This window comes from Pseudophryne corroboree, chromosome 9 (genome assembly GCF_028390025.1).
Source record: "Pseudophryne corroboree isolate aPseCor3 chromosome 9, aPseCor3.hap2, whole genome shotgun sequence".
Classification (NCBI taxonomy): domain Eukaryota; kingdom Metazoa; phylum Chordata; class Amphibia; order Anura; family Myobatrachidae; genus Pseudophryne; species Pseudophryne corroboree.
In genome coordinates this window covers 132,973,246-132,995,521 of record NC_086452.1, presented here as the reverse complement: position 1 = coordinate 132,995,521, position 22,276 = coordinate 132,973,246, and the positions used below count along the sequence as shown (strand labels likewise).

General features: G+C 41.7%; 1 long non-coding RNA gene and 1 pseudogene across 1 annotated transcript in view; one reads left to right on the top strand and one right to left on the bottom strand.

Moving 5' to 3' along the window:
• Nucleotides 1–22,276, top strand: part of LOC134956811 (uncharacterized) — a 298,928-nt gene that overhangs the window by 239,290 nt on the left and 37,362 nt on the right. The window lies entirely within an intron of this gene.
• Nucleotides 13,608–13,726, bottom strand: LOC134963826 (5S ribosomal RNA; annotated as a pseudogene).

Genomic DNA, 22,276 nt, shown 5'->3' with positions numbered 1-22,276 from the left:
CTTATTCCCCTCTATATTCCCACCCAGCTGTCAATCATTAGAGTACGCACACGTTTTTTACATATAGATGTGTATATTAACATCGATAATGCCCCCACATTCGTTGACTGCTATGCGCAGCCCTATATTAAACCGTTCGGCTCTCCAGCGCCGCGTGTACCCGCTGGCAGCTGCTAGCCGCGGCTCTCATATGTGAGAGATCCCGCGTGACTCTGTGTGGTCAGAGGGCTGTTTTCAAAGCGATGTGCATACAATAACTTCTGCTGCTATGAGAGCGGCGTTATTTCACATAGACAGGTATCAGATCCCTCTCAGACCGGCAATATATCAGTGGCTAAGCTAAACTAATGGAAAGGACACATAATGGTTGCGTCCGATCCCTTCCTAACGATCGTTTTGCATCTGCTTCATCATAGGAAACCCGATTTCCGGGTTTGAGGGAGCTATATCCCCTGTCTCAGTCACTCATTCGTCAGTGCTTTTGATTGACAGACTCAATGGCCTAATTGTTTTTCATATGAAATGCTTTTTATTTTGACATAATTTGTATGTTTTGACTGCTGATTTTAATACCCAGATTACAAGGACCCATTCATTTACAATGGATCCTCTCTTCTCTAGTGACAGCCATCTATATCTTATCCATATCATTTTATCATTAGGTTTTAGATATTACCATGTCCCTAATATATGGTGTGCCAAGAGGGCAACATAACCGATCTGAACTACGATTGGTCAGTAATGCGATTAATCAGAAGTATATGAGATTCATCATTTTTTATTCTTTATTTTTTATACTGGGGATTGCTCTTCATATATACTTTATTTTGTGCATACCTTTATTGTGAAAAATATTAAATATAGGATTTATTATGATTCAAAATATATGGGGAGCAATGGATTTATTTCTCTCTTTAGGATGGTTACCCTCTTGTTCCAACCATATGCCTTTAGGTTAATTGCCGGAGAATATTTGTGATCATGTCTCTAATTCTTATCTGTTCTCCAAACTTATTGTTGTTCTCCTCATTTCATGATTGATGGACTTATTATTGGGCATATGTCTCTTGAGGAGTCTAACATGTCTATTTACTAGATCTTGCTTGATCAATGAGTGATGGGATTTATAAGTGACTTATATCCTTACCCTTAGTGGTGTGTGTATACCTTTATCAAATAATTACAATTGTGAGGAGGGTATTTATACTGTGACATGTCTCTGATATATGTGAAGCTGTAACTTAATCCATTGTGCTAGTTTTATATGCATTGTGCTGCAGAAACAGGAGAAGGAGTGCCCTAATGTGATAATGCAACAACATAAGTGAAATTAAACCAAACACTAACAAGTGAAACTTTGAAACGTGTGAGTGCGACTCAGTCCTTTATCCTGGGCTTCAAAATCATTATAAAGTGGTAATCCCTTTTGCTCTGTTTTTTAAGAAATATGTATGAACATGTCTCATCTTTTCTGCCAATTAACCATCACCTGTGTTTTCTTATCCCTTATTCTAGCCTTCTAAGAAAGCTGAAATGTTTATGTATTCGTTAAGTCCATTCGGTTGGAGTCCATCCAGTAGAAATGTCCACCGGCTTTCTCTTTTAAGTAGTTCTTGGGTCAAACTACCTCCCCTGATCCCTAATTGGACTCTTTCAATTCCAAAGGCTCTTAAGTCTGTGGCATTGCCCGCATGTCTCTCATGGAAATGCTTGGCCACTGTAGTTAATTGTTTAAATTTATTATGGTCTTTTTGACAGTTCCTAATCGAGCCCACATGTTCCAAAACTCTCGTTTCAGGGGTCTAGTTGTCATTCCGATGTATTTTTTGCCACAAGTACATGCAAGGCAGTACACTACCCCCATTGTCTTGCAGTTTATATAATCCTTAATGGCATGCACTTTACCATATTTATCCCTGACTTCAGTTTTTTTTTACCATAAATTCACATGCTTTGCACTCTCCACACCTATGTGATCCTGAAATTGCTCTCTCCCTTCTCACGGTTCTATTCTTTACGCTGTAGTGGCTGTGGACTACTCTATCTCTGAGGTTCTTTGCTCTCCTCCAACTCATAGATGGTTTGGGTCCCAATTCTTTAGCCAGATCAGGATCCAATTTCAGGATTGGCCAATGTTTGTTTAATATTCCCTGTATTTCTTCCCACTCTGAGCAGAAATCTCCTACAAACCTGATTTCTTCAGGTTTCTTGATCTCTTTTCGATTTGGCCTGTTAAGCCTGTTATTATTTAGTATGTTAATAACATAACATACTAAATAATAACAGGCTTAATTTGAAACTCACATATGAGATTAGCGACTCAGAGGTGACTTTCCTGGACTTAAGAATAAAAAAGATGGAAGATGGCAGAATTGACACAGACCTGTATAGAAAACATACAGCGACCAATAGCGTCTTACACAAATCCAGTGCACACTTTCCCCCCGGTACTCAAAGGAATCCCCAAGGGGGAATTCCTGAGAATGAGAAGGAACTGCTCTGGAGCAAGTGATTTTGACCAGAGAGCGACGGAACTTAGTGACAGACTTCTCAAAAGGGGATACTCAAAAAGAGTGATCAAAAAAGCAAGACATCAGGCAAAACAGCAGGACAGGAACCAACTCCTATATCCAAATCGAAAAGAGATCAAGAAACCTGAAGTAATCAGGTTTGTAGGAGATTTCTGCTCAGAGTGGGAAGAAATACTGGGAATATTAAAAAAACATTGGCCAATCCTGAAATTGGATCCTGATCTGGCTAAAGAATTGGGACCCAAACCATCTATGAGCTGGAGGAGAGCAAAGAACCTCAGAGATAGAGTAGTCCACAGCCACTACAGCATAAAGAATAGAACCGTGAGAAGGGAGAGAGCAATTTCAGGATCACATAGGTGTGGAGAGTGCAAAGCATGTGAATTTATGGTAAAAACAACTGAAGTCAGGGATAAATATGGTAAAGTGCATGCCATTAAGGATGATATAAACTGCAAGACAATGGGGTAGTGTACTGCCTTGCATGTACTTGTGGCAAAAAATACATCGGAATGACGACTAGACCCCTGAAACAGAGAGTTTTGGAACATGTGGGCTCGATTAGGAACTTATGGATTAAGTTACAGCTTCACATATATCAGAGACATGTCACAGTATAAATACCCTCCTCACAATTGTAATTATTTGATAAAGGTATACACACACCACTAAGGGTAAGGATATAAGTCACTTATAAATCCCATCACACATTGATCAAGCAAGATCTAGTAAATAGACATGTTAGACTCCTCAAGAGACATATGCCCAATAATAAGTCCATCAATTATGAAATGAGGAGAACAACAATAAGTTTGGAGAACAGATAAGAATTAGAGACATGATCACAAATATTCTCCGGCAATTAACCTAAAGGCATATGGTTGGAACAAGAGGGTAACCATCCTAAAGAGAGAAATAAATCCATTGCTCCCCTTATATTTTGAATCATAATAAATCCTATATTTAATATTTTTCACAATAAAGGTATGCACAAAATAAAGTATATATGAAGAGCAATCCCCAGTATAAAAAATAAAGAATAAAAAATGATGAATCTCATATACTTCTGATTAATCGCATTACTGACCAATCGTAGTTCAGATCGGTTATGTTGCCCTCTTGGCACACCATATATTAGGGACATGGTAATATCTAAAACCTAATGATAAAATGATATGGATAAGATATAGATGGCTGTCACTAGAGAAGAGAGGATCCATTGTAAATGAATGGGTCATTGTAATCTGGGTATTAAAATCAGCAGTCAAAACATACAAATTATGTCAAAATAAAAAGCATTTCATATGAAAAACAATTGATAGGCCATTGAGTCTGTCAATCAAAAGCACTGACGAATGAGTGACTGAGACAGGGGATATAGCTCCCTCAAACCCGGAAATCGGGTTTCCTTTGATGAAGCAGATGCGAAACGATCGTTAGGAAGGGATCGGACGCAACCATTATGTGTCCTTTCCATTAGTTTAGCTTAGCCACTGATATATTGCCGGTCTGAGAGGGATCTGATACCTGTCTATGTGAAATAACGCCGCTCTCATAGCAGCAGAAGTAATTGTATGCACATCGCTTTGAAAACAGCCCTCTGACCACACAGAGTCACGCGGGATCTCTCACATATGAGAGCCGCGGCTAGCAGCTGCCAGCGGGTACACGCGGCGCTGGAGAGCCGAACGGTTTAATATAGGGATGCGCATAGCAGTCAACGAATGTGGGGGCATTATCGATGTTAATATACACATCTATATGTAAAAAACGTGTGCGTACTCTAATGATTGACAGCTGGGTGGGAATATAGAGGGGAATAAGGATGTTTCCCTGCTACAAATAAGCATGAATACAGGGCACTATAGAATATAAAGAAATATTTGTTCATCATACAAACGCACATCCCACAGTTTAAAAGGAATAAAAGCTGTATGGGATATACAAGAATGTGTCATTAAACCCTATTATATTCTACACATGTGCAAGTGACTGGTGTAGACACACAAATTAATCAATGTGAATTTACCACACCGAATAAGAGCAGTGTGATTCTGACAACAAAAGAACTGCTCTCATGACAATAGGTGCACTTAAAGACCTATTGTAATGTGATACATCCTGCAAATAAGCCACATATGTGTATAACGGGTATTGATGCACTGTTGAACAAATAAGGTATATTGATATATGAAATAAAGTGCCCTGAGCATTAATTGTCCCATATATGGAGAGCAGCAATACACGGATAATTATTCCAAGAATACTGAGTCTCTAACAATCAGCATCAGACACGTTAAGGATGAGTTACCACTGTAGTAGGAACAGTTAGTGATGCGCACACTACTGGTATGGAATAAAAATATAATACTGGTGGTATATTGAAATTCTAACAGGAGTCATCCTTGATAGATACAAAAGTATCAGTAACAGACATAAGGCAAACAGTAACTGCTACAAATATTGCAACATTGTATAGACACTGGAGACAGTGAGGAAATAAAAAAGCAACCACAGTGGCTAAGCTTTTTAAATTCACTTTATTACTTTCACAACTTTATTCACATGCACTATATTTCGCTAATGTTTTTAAACAGTCTAATAAAAGTTAAATTTTAGAATTTGTGGACATCTATCATGATGGATTTGATTTTAAGTAAATATTACAGTCCGAGTGTGCCCAATATAAGGAATCTTTTCCTTCTTTCTTGACCTTTGACACAGAGGTAGGTACAGCCGTGGCCTACCGTACTGCTGCTTTTATATATATAATATACTGTATAACGGACCTGGTGGACACTGTCAGCAGACTGCTAAACTAGTATGAAGAAAGAAAAAAAAACACCACAGGTATACAATGTAGATGGATGGATAGTATAGTATTACTTATACTTATGGACGACGAGTGACGACACAGAGGTAGGTACAGCCATGGCCTACCGTACTGCTGCTTATATATATATATAATATACTGTATAACGGACCTGGTGGACACTGTCAGCAGACTGCTAAACTAGTATGAAGAAAGAAAAAAAAACACCACAGGTATACAATGTAGATGGATTGTAAGTATAGTATAACTTAAACTTATGTACAACGAGTGCACTGATGACACAGAGGTAGGTACAGCCGTGGCCTACCATACTGCTGCTTATATATATATATATATAATATACTGTATAACGGACCTGGTGGACACTGTCAGCAGACTGCTAAACTAGTATGAAGAAAGAAAAAAAAAAAACACCACAGGTATACAATGTAGATGGATGGATAGTATAGTATTACTTATACTTATGGACGATGAGTGACGACACAGAGGTAGGTACAGCCGTGGCCTACCGTACTGCTGCTTATATATATATAATATACTGTATAACGGACCTGGTGGACACTGTCAGCAGACTGCTAAACTAGTATGAAGAAAGAAAAAAAAAACACCACAGGTATACAATGTAGATGGATGGATAGTATAGTATTACTTAACCTTATGGACGACGAGTGCACTGACGACACAGAGGTAGGTACAGCCGTGGCCTACCGTACTGCTGCTTATATATATATAATATACTGTATAACGGACCTGGTGGACACTGTCAGCAGACTGCTAAACTAGTATGAAGAAAGAAAAAAAAACACCACAGGTATACAATGTAGATGGATGGATAGTATAGTATTACTTATACTTATGGACGACGAGTGATGACGCAGAGGTAGGTACAGCCGTGACCTACCGTACTGCTGCTTATATATATATAATATACTGTATAACGGACCTGGTGGACACTGTCAGCAGACTGCTAAACTAGTATGAAGAAAGAAAAAAAAACACCACAGGTATACAATGTAGATGGATGGATAGTATAGTATTACTTATACTTATGGACAACGAGTGACGACACAGAGGTAGGTACAGCCTTGGCCTACCGTACTGCTGATTATATATATATAATATACTGTATAACGGACCTGGTGGACACTGTCAGCAGACTGCTAAACTAGTATGAAGAAAGAAAAAAAAAACACCACAGGTATACAATGTAGATGGATAGATAGTATAGTATTATATTTACTTATGGACGATGAGTGCACTGACGACACAGAGGTAGGTACAGCCGTGGCCTACCGTACTGCTGCTTATATATATATAATATACTGTATAACGGACCTGGTGGACACTGTCAGCAGACAGCTAAACAAACTAGTATGAAGAAAAAAAAATACACAGGAGTGTTTTTCAGGCAGACAAACGTATACTGGACTGGTGGTCACTGTCAGCAAAACTGTGCACTGTACTCCTGCTATAACTGCTCCCCAGTCCCCACAATTAGGCAGTGTGAGCAGAGCAGTACACTCAGCACAGATATATCATGCAGCAGTGCAGCACACTGAGTGAGCACAGCCACAGATATGGTGGAGCGTTTTTTTCAGGCAGAGAAACAAAGGATTAAAATCACTGGTGGTATAATCAAAACCCTGCACTGTACTCCCTAATAGCTGCTCCCCGTCCCCAATCCTCCCCACAATTATAAAAATGTCACTCTTAGACTTAGTCTTTTCTATTACGGAGAGGACGCCAGCCACGTCCTCTCCCTATCAATCTCAATGCACGTGTGAAAATGGCGGCGGCGACGCGCGGCTCCTTATATAGAATCCGAGTCTTTTGAGAATCCGACAGCGGGATGATGACGTTCGGGCGCGCTCGGGTTAACCGAGCAAGGCGGGAGGATCCGAGTCGCTCAGACCCGTGTAAAAAAAAGGTGAAGTTCGGGCGAGTCCAGATTCCGAGGAACCGAACCCGCTCATCACTAATACTTACCTCTGTGCTGTTTCTTCCAGCAAGTGGTGAGATCTTAGTCCCTGCTACTTTCCTCCAGCATCCCAGTCAGGTTTTGCCTCATGCCATGCTGGCTACCTCTTCAATGAACTCATTCCAACATGGGCACCACCATGTTAGATTTGGTCAGCTGGCCATGGCTTCTCTAATTGAAATACTTCTCAGCTTCAGCTTACTCTGGCAACCAATCAGGGACTAGCAAACCCTCCCTGGAGCACCGGCCAGTTGTCAGTTCAATATGATATCTTCAGACACAATCCTGGTCCATCAGGGTCCTGTATAGTCATGTGCAATATCTCTGTCACACATCGCTGGTTCCAGCCCGGTTATCTAAAGCAAAACAATTGCAGCCCAGTTATTTAATGCAATACTGGCCCCAGCCTGGTACCATATGCATTACCAGTACCAGCCTGGTAACAGACACATTACTGGCTCCTCCCAGTTACTATGGGGGCCATTCAGATCTGATTGCTGGGCTGATAATTTTGCTGTCCTACGTTCAGATAGTCGCTGACTCCAGGGGGAGTGTATACTAGCTGTGTGCGATTCTATGCAGTGGCGTAACTACTGCCCCCGCAGCCACTGCGGAGGCTTGAAGGCGCAGGGCTGCTGGGGTGCTGCCACTGATTCAGACTACAAAGCAGATTGACATGCATGTCAATCTGCTAAATGTCCCCTCCAAAATGGCCGTTGTCATGTAGAAGATATGCTAGAGTTCATATTTCATTTCTAGTATCTAGGAGGTTCTGGGACCTGCGGGAGCGCATAGGGTTGGCTGCAGCCCTGCCGCCCTGCTATCCTGGCATGGTGGCGGCAGCAACAGCAATGGGAGGGATCGGGCAGTGGTGCCCATGGCACACTAAACAGAGTCAGTGGCATAAATTAATCCCCGATGGCCGGAGGCAAGTTACAGTTCGGTGCCCCCCCCCCAAAAAAAAGTAAAAGATGAGCGCAATACACTTAAAAGATCTCCCCCACACATAGCTATCCATTCCTCACACAGATCCCATCCCCCCACAGCACCCTCTTTGTTCAGCTTCTCTCCAACATGCACATCACACTACACTAATGCAGAGCCCCCCCCTTACACACACACACACACACACACACACACACACAGCTGTCCCTTTTTCACAAAGTCCCCCCCAAAAAACTCTGATGCCCGGCTCTCCTTGTAAGGTAATTGGGCACCTGTATATGGCAAAATAGTTACCAATCGTCCAAGAATGCAGCACTCCAAATAAGACACTGTCACTGTGCCGCTAATTATGGCACTGTGACTGTCTTATTTGGTGGGCTGCATTCTGGATGATTGCATATATACAGTATAATATAAAGATTAAAAAAATTGTTTTGGTTGCTTATCCCTCACATGTCTCCTCTCCCAATAGGACTTGTAGTTACAGTGTAAGTGTAGTACTGCATAGCATTTCCAGGAGTCTGTCCGGCCGTACACAGTCTTTCTGACAGTGACAGCCCCACTTTCCCGCACTGTGACTGTGCTCTGGCAGCTGCTATGTGTCCTGGGCAGTGGCTCAGGGTCACGCTAGAATGTCATGTGACATCCGTGACCAGAGCAAAGCAGCAGGGAGTACAGAGAGGAGGAGAGAGCGCCGCTGATGCTGGTAGGCACTGCGCTCACTTCCTGGCTCCGCTAGCTGCTCCTGCTGCACTGCAGAATGTGTACTGCAGACAGAACGGGTGACTATGGAGCAGGTGCCATACCCCTTCAGGGCCAGAAGCCTGATGACAACCAATTCCGTTGTCTCCGGAGTTCCACCCCTGAACAGAAGGGAGCGGTTTGGGCAGCATTACTCCCCATGACACCCAGTGCATGAAATCCCTGAGAACAAGCATTACCCACTGTCAACAAGCATTACCCCCTAGCAACAAGCTTGACACCCAGTGCATGAAACCCCTGGCAACGAGCATGAAACCAAGATCATGAAACCCATGGCAATGATCAGGTAATTTCAAAGTAATTAGAAGCCTTACTGTAGGGCTTAATGTGTAATGGGCATTGCGGTGTGTGGCATAATATATAACGGGCATTGTGGTGTGTGGCATAATGTATCATGGACATTGTGGTATGTTGTAAAATGTATACCAGGCATTGCAGTGTGTGTGTCATAATGTGTCACAGACATGACGGTGTGTGGTATACTGTATCATGATCATTGTATGTGGTATAATATCTTAGGGGCATTGCAGTGTGTGGTATGTATAACGGTCATTGCGGTGTAGCGTAATGTGTCACAGGCATTACAGTGTGTGTCATAATGTGTCACAGGCATTATGGTGTGTGGCATAATGTCTAAAGGCCATTGCAGTGTGTGGCATAATGTGTAAGGGGCATTACTATAAGGAGGAACAATGACAAATAATGTAAGAGGCATGAATCAGGATTATAATTCTTTCCCTGTGGTCGCCAATGTCTCGGCGTGCATGTTGCAAAACAGCGGTATAAGGTAGTCTTTTCCTGCAACGCCAAGCCACTTTCAGCAAAGCCACACCCATTTTAATGACGCCACACTGCTTTTGGCGCATGCGGCTTCGGCGCACGCAAATTCTTTACTTTGCTAGTGCCAATTATGAGGTGGGGGGCTCCAGAGAATTTTTTAGCTTGAGGGAGAAAAATTCTAGTTATGCCCCCGATTCTATGTGTAAGCTAAGCTGCTAAAATCCACTTTGTGCAGTCTCTGCGCAGCCCAGGACTTACTCCTACAGTGCGATCACATTCCCTGAAAATGCTTGGGAATGCCTGCGTTTTTCTGGACACTCCCAGTAAACGGTCAGTTACCACCCACAGACGGCTTCCTCCTGTCAATCACCTTGTGAACGCCCGTGCAATCAGATTTTTTGCACCATCCTGTCACTGACCAGCAATGCCCTTTGTTGCTGTCCGACGCGCATGCGCATTTGCATGCATATGCATGCGCAGTTAGTACCTGACCGCCCGCTGTGCACAGCAGCAATCAGATCTGAATGATGCCCTATATACACTACCAGTTCCAACACAGTTTCCTCACTCTTTACCTGTCCCAGCTTGGTTCCTGTTATTCATTATCAGTTCTTGGCCTGTTACCTAATACTAGAACCTATCATGCTGATTCTCAAATCTCTCATCTCAACTTCCCTATCCAGTGCCTAGTACACTCCATTGCCAACTCCATGTGCAGAAGCCTAATAAAGTCTCCCAGATTTTTAAACATGGCCCCCAATCCATCCCCCACCATAAGCCCCAGTTTGGGTACAGAAAAATCCCCAGTCCTGACACACACTTTATTTAAGTAATACTGTACTCTAGACCATGGTATTTCTTTCCCCAGCATTGAGACAAATCCCCAAAAAAGGTTAATGCATGAATGTTCCCAATAAATGAATGTTGAGGGTATGTAGTAGCATGTTTGGGATTTCAATGAAGTTAAAATATACGTTATGGTAAGAACTTACGGTTACGGTTTCCACAGGATAACAATAGGATATGATGGAGCCTATTCAGGCGAGAAGAACACACATACACACCCTTCCATGCAAAAGGTTAGAGTTTAGTGAGTATAAAGTTTCTCAGATCAGGTGCGTCAGTGTGGTATTTCTGTGGAAACCTGTGGACATAGGAGAAATACCGTTGTCAACGGTAAGTTCTTACCATAACTTATATTTCTCTGGCTGGGTCCACAGGTTATCCACAGGATACCAATGGGATTTCCCAAAGCAATTTTTAGTGGTGGGGACGCTCCTGATTAAATAGGAGAACCTTACACCTGAATTCAGCATCATGAGAGGCAAAAGTATCCAAGGCATAATGTCTATAGAATATGTTATTGGAAGACCATGTGGCTGCCTTACATATCTGTTCTGCTGAAGCACCATGTTGTGCTGTCCATGAAGGACCTACCTTTGTGTAGTGAGCAGAGATATTAACCGGAACAGGAATATCAGCTTGAGAATATGCTTCTGAAATCGTCATTCAAAGCCATTTTGCTAGCAGGCCATCCCCTTTTGTGAAATCCATAGAGGATGAAGAGAGAATCTGTCCTTCTGATGGCACTGGTATGATCCATGTAGATCCTTAATGGCCGGACTAGGGCCCTCATTCCGAGTTGTTCGCTCGCAAGCTGCTTTTAGCAGCTTTGCACACGCTAAGCCGCCGCCTACTGGGAGTGAATCTTAGCTTCTCAAAATTGCAAATGACATATATTAGACCTTTCATAGCAGTTTCTGAGTAGCTCGGGACTTACTCTTCCATTGCGATCAGTTCAGTCAGCTTCTTTCCTGGTTTGACGTCACAAACACACCCAGCGTTCGCCCAGACACTCCCCCGTTTCTCCAGCCACTCCCGCGTTTTTCCCAGAAACTGTAGCGTTTTTTCACACACACCCATAAAACGGTTAGTTTCCGCCCAGAAACACCCACTTCCTGTCAATCACATTACGATCACCAGAACAAAGAAAAAACCTCATAATGCCGTGAGTAAAATACCTAACTGCATAGCAGATTTACTTGGCGCAGTCGCACTGCAGACATTGCGCATTCGCATTAGCGACTAATCGCTCCGTTGCGATAAAAAAATAAAGAGCGAACAACTCGGAATGACCACCTAGGTCCAGCGACGCATCTCCCGCAGAAAATCCCGATTCCTAAAAACCGGGACTACAATTTCTTCATTAAGGTGGAATCTAGACCCCACCTTAGGAAGATACTCAGATCTAGTTCTGAAAACTATTTTATCTGGATAAACATCAGACAAGGAGATTAACATGACAGTGCTCCTAAATCTGACACTCTTCTAGCTGATACAATATTCAGCAGGAAGACAATTTTAGCTGTCCACCATTTAAAATCCACTTTATTCAGTGGTTCAAACGGAGCAACTTGAAGGGCTTCGAGGACTAGACTTAAATCCTCAGGCACTGTAGTAGGAACAAAGGGAAAAAATTGCACACATCCTGCAATTTGGCAATTTTTCTTTCGGAACCCTCCAGTCAATGCCGACACTTGCCTTCTCAAGGATGCCACCCTTAAACCTTTTTTCATTTCTGCCTGAAGGAATGCTAGAACAATACATCTTCCATTGCACCAATGAATATAGGCTTGCTATATTTGATGATAAATACGAGCCAAGGAAGTTTCCCTTGCTCTGAGCATCTGTGAGAATCCTCTGGATTTGAGGATATAGACTTCAAGAGCCACGACGTCATGACAGTCGATCCCGATATCTGTGATATCAAGGGGCCTGCATTAGTAGATCCGAGCGTAGAAGAAACAGAAATGGCATTCAACATTTTCTGCAGATCTGTGTACCAACGCCTTCTGGGTCAAGCCGGAGCTATTAGAAACTCGGCCTCCTTGCTGTATTTTCCTCACTGTCCTGGGTAGCATGATGATTTAAGAAAACACATAAGTGAAATGAAATTCCCATTAAAAAGATGTCCACAAAGATCACTCCCTGATCCTTTGTTCCTGCCCCGATTAAGGGCTCTTTGTTGTTTAGTTGGGGCTCCATGAAATCTATCTCTGGCCAGCCCTACTTGTCTACCTGAGACTGAAACGACTTTAAGGTGTAAAGCTCATTTACTTACGTGAATGGCATGTCGACTGAGAAATCTGCTCTTCAGTTTAGGACTCCCGGAAAAAACACTGTGGACATGGCTGGAAGATGGAGTTCTGCACACTTTAGTTTGTGACTTACCTCCTTCCTTGCTGTTTAGCTGCGTGTTCCTCACTGAAGGTTGAGGTACACTACTGCCATGTCCTTGCGGATCTGGACTGGTTTTCCTTTAGGAATGTCCTGTGCCTGAATCAGGACCCAGTATATTGCCCTAGGTGCTAACAGGTTTATTAGCAGGCAACTTTCTTCTGTGGCCCAGAATCCCCGGAATCATAATCTTCCGGACAATGGCCCCCACAGCCCTAAAGACTGGCATATGTTGTCAACTTTCTTCTGTGGCCCAGAATCCCCGGAATCATAATCTTCCAGACAATGGCCACCACAGCCCTAAAGACTGGCATATGCTAACAGGTTTATTAGCAGGCAACTTTCTTCTGTGGCCCAGAATCACCAGAATCATAATCTTCCGGACAATGGCCCCCACAGCCCTAAAGACTGGCATATGTTGTCAGGATCTCCCATCCTGATATCCAAAAGGGGTGTCCTCTGGCCTGGATGGAATGTCTGTTGCCACCAGACTACTGACTTTCTTACCCTTTCTGCCAGTACTACATACTTGTTTGTGTCCTACGGACAGCACTTGGTGTTCCCAGGTGGTCTCCCATCCAAGTACTTACCAGGCCCCACACTGCTTAGCTTGCAAGATCAGTTGAGATTGGGCATATCCAGTGTGGTATGGATGTAGATGGTTATTGTCCATCTAGCCCACCTACACCCCCTGATATTCACATGTGGTCTCTTATCAGAGATTCAACCAAGCACAACACTGCTTAACTCCCAACATCAATGACATTGGCCATATCCAGTGATGCAGCTATAGAAGGAAACTGATGCAGGAGCAGTCTTGAGTGGAATTGTGCCACTCCACCATGTCTATACACCATCAACCCCATCATTCGCATTGCTATGTGAATTGATATTGACTGTGTAACTCCTGAGTCCTTAACTGCACCTTGGATATCTTGTTTTAAGGTAACTATTTTCTGCAGACTTAAATTCAGTACAGCCCCATCGTGAGCCATCCATAGTTACGGAACCAGAGATGATTTTGCCAATTTATGAATCACCCGTGCTTCTACAGACAAGTTATTGTTACAGATGGCACAGAAACCTTTCCTGTATTTGTTCCAGGATAAAATGGTTGTCAAGGTATGGCAATTTTCTTATCCCCTGCTAGTGGAGATAAACAGCCATAATCATTTTGGTAAATACTCTGGGGCTAAGGCTAATGCAAAGGGTAAGATCTAAAAAACTGAAAAGTTGCTGAAGGATAGTAACCCTGAGATAACACTGATGGACAGTGTTATAGGAGCCTGAAGGTAAGATTCCTGGCTTATCCAGGAATACTGTGTATTCTACTTGCTCCCCACCAACTATGGAGTACCATGTTTCCATGTGAACCGTGGTACCCAAATTTATCTGTTCAGACTTTTTGAGATTTTATAATGGGTGAAGGATCCAGGTAGGAGTAAACCCACCCCATTGTGCATGGGTTACCGGAATGACCATTCCTAACCAAAGCAATTTCTGAACTGCTTCATGCAAATCCCTCGCCTACGCCTCTACCTGAGATGGGCTGAAACAGAAAACTTTTGAGGAGGATGCTTCTAGAAGGAAAAGCATAACCTAGAGATACCGCTTCTTGCACCTAGTCATCTGTTTGTAGACTACTACCAGATCTGTGCAAACTTAAGAAGCCGGCCCCCTTCTGGTTTGGAAACTTGCCCTCTTGGGGCTGTTACATTCCTTTATGACCGACAAGGCTTAAACCGGACCCCTAAATTTGGGGTTATATGTTGAAGGAAATGTGACCTTCTTGAAGTCTGTTTCTGACATGAGAATACCTTCCCAAACAGAAACTTCCAGCCAAGGAAAAGTTTCCAGAACCTTCTTAGATTCTGAATCAGCTTTCCATGTATGTGAGCCAAACTGCTGTTATTGCTGATGTCCTAGAATATTAGTGTCCATATGAGCTATGTGGGATTCTTGCTCACTTGCAGGCACTGAAAACCTGTCTTCCAGTACCTCACCCAATGTACCTACAGCACCTGGTATTTCAAGGTGGTCCAAGAACTAACCAGGCCAAACATTGCTTATCTTACAAGATCTAGTGAAATTGGGCCTATCCAGTGTGGTGTCGCCGTAGATTGCAAGGTGAAGTCATGGCTGACCTTATAACTGACACAGACAAAGAAAATATGGTCTTTTTTTGAAAACCATTCCTCTTTTGATGGCAGAGGTCATATAGATTTTTGCACTATCAATGACATGCATATCTATTTTGGGAGGCACTTCCTTATTTTAAACAGTCCCAGCTGGAAAAAGATATTGGAATCCCATTTACTGGGTTTCTATTTTATTGGGTGTAAGACAAAAAAACCTTTTTCCTGAATTCTGCCCTCATGAAGAGGCCCTTTAGGATGTTTAAACACAGGTGCCTTATTTATACCCCAGGCTATGCTGCCCTTACTGACAGACTAGCCTTTTATGCTCTCATTTATTCAGCTTATTCATTTAGCTAATACTTTTAACCTGTTCTTCGTATATGCTGAAGTAGAGTATATAGAGCTTTCATCGTCTGATGATTATCATGTGTAGACCGCAAAGTCGATGATATATTTATATACCTTCAGTTCATCAGTTTGTCTTATTGGAGAAGCTGTTGGGGATATACCACAAGTAGAGAGCTGCATGGGTTAATAGTGTAAGAATTAACTTTTCAGCTAAACTGGACAAGGCCTGTGATGAAGATCAGGGAAGTATTATGCTAAATGGCAAACCATTTTACACATGAACCATCCTGTACCAGATCATAGAGGATAATACAGTTTTTGCAAAACAACATTATATGAGTGTTGGTGTTACTGTAAGTGTACCCTCATCACCTTTGCCATTCTTAAACATGATAAATAATCAGCACTCTCACAGTGTACTACACAATTTGTGACTATAACCACTTTTTCCTAAAGTGATATCATATGGGACCCTACCCATGCATCTGCATTGAGGATCAGAAGATCAACCGACAATCATTTTATATTAAGTCAGTAATCACACTAGCAGTCAGTCACGTTATATATTAGTCATATGAGCATATTATAAACTACAAACACATCTCAAAGTATGTAGGAGTAAATATTACTGAATTCTGTTCTATACAAATCTTTAACGTATTCAGACGCATAGCAAATAAAACCACAGTAATGTACACAGACTCATATGCACTAGGCACTAAAGTTAACTATTCATACTAACCAAAGTAGATAGAAAATTAGTGCTATATAACCCTTACTCTGTAGAGTGGGATACAGGGAGACTCAACCCACTTCCAGGATTGAGCAATACGTTCGTGGACGCTGAGTGGATCCAGACGCTACTAGTATACACTGCCACTCCGGTAACTTTTTAGTGGACACAGACGCTCAATGAACGCCTCTGCAACCCGATCTCTTAGCGGTAAACTTAGTGTATACAGACGCAGTGGCCTATGCTGCGACCGAGTCCCTTCGTGATAGCGTCTGAGACAGAAGTGAGTCAATCAGTTCATGGCGGGAGATGCACGGTCACTGATCATGAACTGGGGGGAGGGGTGACCAGGAAAGCGTCTGACTCCCCACCGCTGACATCAACCCTAGGGATAGCAGCCTCATACTAATCCTGGTGCTTATGATCCCTAAGGCCTAGCGCTTGAGCACCCGTGGTGGCGGAGTGCCAGCTACTGTTTGGTAGTCTCCCCCCAAACAGTGCGGCTGTGCCTGTATACCCCTTCTAAGCGGAAACCAATGCCATACCTTCTCCCTGTGCTCCGGCCACAACCTGGTAATGTCTGCTGGACCTGCTAGTATATCCGACACTGACGCCCGTCGAGACAGCACTTGTACCGTGGGTAAGCATTGTTGCGACCTGGCGGAGAGTTGTTGGAACGACTCTTTCCAATATGCGTGTAAGACACTGTTAGGAAAGATCACTCAAAAAACAATGTAGTAAAACTATAAAAATAAAATAAAAAAGCTTAGGGCTGCCAAACACAGCAGCCCTGTGACCATGGTCCGGCTTCCTGCTGCATCAATCAACTGATTTGCCTGAACCAGTGGGCGGGGATATATATGTACGAGCCCATTGCATCCTGGGAGGACTGAAAGCTTGTGATTGTGGTGCCAATACGCTGTTGCTCCATCATATCCCATTGTTATCCTGTGGATAACCTGTGGACCCAGCCGGGGGAAAATAAAGTATAAGACAATATAATGCTATCAGTCCGACTCATTACAAAACATATATTTTTCACAAAAATAAAACTTTGTAGCTTCTGATTTGTTGCATTTAAGGGAAAGGGGAAAAAGGATATTGTTGCACAGGAAACTAAGTTTTAATTAATTCTACTTTTATTTCGAGCGTTCCACATATCAGAGACCCCCTAATATTGGTTATTCATATCATATAGATATACAAGCAAGGGGCTCTACCACAGATCATATCATTGTTAGAAAAAGAGGAGAGAGAGAGAGAAGAGAAGAAAGGATCTGTTTCTGGTGCACAAAGGTTAAAAAATAACTTTTATTATATCCTTAAAATTATTGAGTAGTGTCTACTATTTCATCCAAGATTTCTCGGATGAACTGATGCAAAATATTAAAAAACAAATACAAAGTGGTGTAAGAATTGACAAGACTGTGTGTAATAGAGAAAAAAAAACAAAAAAAAAGAAAGAAATTATAAATTGTTAAAAAAAACTCACAGCTGGGCACCTTTTATTGTGTCTATTACTTATATATACTGTCTCATGAAAGTAACTGATTTGTGATATCTTCTATTCTGAAAAGTATTGCAGTTGTATCTTTAAATATGATACAAATGTTGATCTCTGGGTTTTCCTAGAATGTTAATAAGTATACCTCAAATGTTACTCTTTGGCTCTCCCAGAGTGTTTAATAAGTATGTTACAATGTTATTCTATTAGCTCATCTGAAATATTCTGTCTCACTGCCCAGGTTATTCAATATATTAAATACTCAGAGATAGCTAGTAGTCTTCATCCAGAGAGTTTCAGGAAAACATTATCCCATATGTTCCCGTATTAGCAGTGCTGTAATAGTGCTGATGTACTGAATTTAGGTTTTCGGGGAGAATAGAGTTTCTCAAGATAAGAGAAATATATGTTGATTATTTATCGAACAAGCGACAAAAAGTTAGATTGTTCACATATACATATATGTACTAATATATTTGCCTGAATGTTCTCATATAGTCATCTCACATAAAGTGTCAGATGTCCTCTTTAGTAGATGGTTAGGTCCCCAGCTAGACTGGACTAATTTATCTCAAAATATGTCAGGTAAGCTCTCATGGTGGAATACAATTCCCTACTAATTCTTAAAAAGCATCTATTCCATGAATGCTATATTTATCTCTCACATATAGTGTCAGACGTATTTATACCACATAGCATTCAATGTGCTTTTTATTTAGGGATAAAGATTTTCTGCAATATTATAGAGAGCTTTTATCCTGTAGGTGTTACATCCATCTCTCACATAAAGTGCCAGATGAAAGTATAGTCTATAGTAAACTAATACACTATTAGTTTACTATAGAGTTTACAGTCTACAAATTTACAGTCTACAAATAGTTTACTTCTCACTTATAGTGTCAGGTATACTTAATTTCCATATATGTATCTCTTACAAATATCTCTCAAAATAATTGATATAGTATTCCACAGGAAATAATATCCTATCAATATCATAAATTTATTTCATTGTGTCTTACTTGCAATCAAATATATATTTGTACAGCAATCTGCTAAGCGGGAATGTTATAATTTTTAATAGTAATCCCTTTTCATACTCAGTATGTTTTTAGTTTTACAGATGAGCTGCCCTATGAGCCTTCAATAGTGCTCATATAATGTGTATTTCAATATTCACTGTGACTAGGGGCATTTACAAATAAATCGCTAATACAGTGGTATGTATATACTGTATGAGCTGATGTCATATGAATTCCCATATGTTGATTTATGTTTCACTCCCTGGGAAGATCAGATATGTATCTATAAAGGAATATATTCATATAGAAAAAGTGATATCCACAGATATAATGCCCAGATGAAGAAGGGCAAAACACACATATAATCTGCAATAGACGTTTATTTATTTATGTAAATATATATGGCTGTTTATAAAAACAGCTTAAAAGGATTCAGCATTCAATGTGCACATAACGTATACATGTAATTTACTTTTACATGTATATGTTATATATTCATATCAATATGAATAGATGATAAATGTTGAATGCATAAAGGTGCCATGAACCTGCTCATTTAATGTATGCCCCGCTAGTTATGACTTTCACTCACGGAAAATGATGTTTAATATAACTATGTGCATTAACTCTGATGTGTGCAGATGATACACGAATATACCATATAATTGTTATTTATTGTTTGTTGGCATCTATATAACCATTTATACTGTATGGGTAGCTTAAGAGGACTCAATATCCAGTGTACACATACAAAATTGTTTTTAGCACATGTGCGCACTTCACATTGAAAGTTATCACATATTAATATGAATAAACCGTAAGCATGTGCGGGTGCTGCCAGCCCACTTTATTGGTGAATACTGCACTAATTGTCAATCTCATTCACTATATAGATACATTAAACATCAGGTATATGCAGGTGCCATCAGCTTACTAAATAGATAAGCACTCCACTGATTGCCACTCTCATACACTGTAGTAGATGTAATTATTGCACGGTAGTTGAACTAATTATTCTATATACGATATATGAAGGTGCACATCGCTGGTAGTTCCAGCGTGTGTACCAGACCGTGTATAGCTGTCTGAATTACAAGGATGAGCATATATTTTTTAAATATACATCAAATTAAACATTTGAATAGACACGTAGGATGCCCAGCTGGTCCGTCTTACGTATGTCTCGCAAAAGCTTTGTCAACATAAGACTAACTGGTATATAGTTACCCGGTTCCGCATATAAATGGTTATATAGATGCCAACAAACAATAAATAGCAATTTTATGGTACAGGTTGAGTATCCCATATCCAAATATTCCGAAATATTGAATATTCTGAAATACGGACTTTTTTGAGTTAGAGTGAGATAGTGAAACCTTTGTTTTTTGATGGCTCAATGTACACAAACTTTGTTTAATACACAAAGTTATTAAAAATATTGTATTAAATGACCTTCAGGCTGTGTGTATAAGGTGTATATGAAACATAAATGAATTGTGTGAATGTAGACACACTTTGTTTAATGCACAAAGTTGTAAAAAATATTGGCTAAAATTACCTGCAATCTGTGTGTATAAGGTGTATATGTAACATAAATGCGTTCTGTGCTTAGATTTAGGTCCCATTACCATGATATCTCATTATGGTATGCAATTATTCCAAAATACGGAAAAATCCGATATCCAAAATACCTCTGGTCCCAAGCATTTTGGATAAGGGATACTCAACCTGTATATACGTGTATCATCTGCACACATCAGAGTTAATGCACATAGTTATATTCCATAGACAAAAAACCTTACGGTTTCACATGTCCCATTAAGGCTTCTTAGACATGATCGAAATTTCAGAAACCTGTTGTAACTCTTCCACTCAAACTCCAAAAAGCAATGAAATTCCGATCATTAAGGCTGACGCCTTAATGGACGAGTTCCTTGCGCAATACAGATATGGTATGCCATCACAGCCTGTGGGTAAGTGCAGGTTCAGCACTCTCACAGAGTGAGATTACTGTCACTCACACAATGGTGGAGCTGCTAATTCACAGATTTGTGTGCTCATTGGAATACACACATTCCGTGCCGTGCGTATACGTACATACGTGTGTGTGTCAGGAGCCGCGCGTGTTCGTACATGTGTGTGTGTCAGGAGCCACGCGTGTGTGTGTGTGTGTGTGTGTCAGAAGCCATGCGTGTGCATACATGTGTGTGTGTCCGGTGCCACACGTGTACGTACGTACGTACGTACGTGTCAGGTGCCGCACGTGTATGTGTGTGTGTGTTAAATTCCACGTGTGTACGTACGTATGTGTGTGCCTGGAGCCGCGCGTGTACATACATGTGTGTGTGTGTCAGGTGCTGTACGTGTATGTGTGTGTCTCAGGTGCTGCACGTGTATATGTGTGTATCTCAGGTGCTGCATTTGTATGCGTCAGCTGCCACGTGGGTGTCAGGTGTTGAGCGTGTATGTGTTTGTGTCGCATCTGTATGTGTGTGACTGTCAGGTGCTGCGCGTGTATGTGTGTGTCAGGTGCTGCATGTATATATGTGTGTGTTAGGTGCTGTTCATGTATGTGGGAGTGGCAGGTGCTGCATGTGTATATATGTGTGAGTGGGAGATGCTGCGTGTGTATACGAGTGTGTGTGAGGTGCTGCGAGTGTATGTGTGTGCAGAGCCGGCCTTAGGCATAGGCAAACTAGGCAATTGCCTAGGGCATTTGGTATGCTTAGGGGCACCAGCAGCTTCTGCTGATTAAAATGATATGCAGCATGCCTATATTCGGTGTGTGACTGCGGCTGTATCTTTATATGAAATGCTACGTTGCAGTATATTCCTGAGAATCACTGTAAGTTTAGCATTTCGTATGCAGATATAGCTACAGTTGCACACAGAATATAGGCATGCAACATATCATTTTAATCAGCAGAAGCTGCTTGTGCATCGTAGCCACATAGTAATGTAAATAAGATGCATTTTCATAATCAGAAAGCGCCTGACGGTAGCAGAGCTGCCTGCTGACTCATGCCAGGCATCTCCTGCAGAACTAGTGGCGGTGCTAGGGGGCACCAGACAAAATCTTGCCTAGGGCATCATATTGGTTAGGGCCGGCTCTGTGTGTGTGTTAGGTGCTCTGAGTGTATATGATTGTGTGTCAGGTGCTGTGCGTGTGTGCGTTAAATGCCACATGTATGTATGTGTGTCAGGTGCTGCGTGTGTGTGTGGGTGTGTCAGGTGCTGCATGTCTGTGTGTGTGGGTGTGTCAGGTGCTGCATGTGTGAGTGTGTGTGTCTGTCAGGTGCTGCATGTGTGTGTCAGGTGCTGCATGTCTGCATGTGTGTGTGTCAGGCGCTGCATGTCTGTGTGTCAGGTGCTGTGTGTGTGTGTGTGTCAGGTGCTGTGTGTGTGTATGTGTTTGTGTGTGTGTGTGTGTCAGGTGCTGCGTATGTGTGTGTGTGTCAGGTGCTGCGT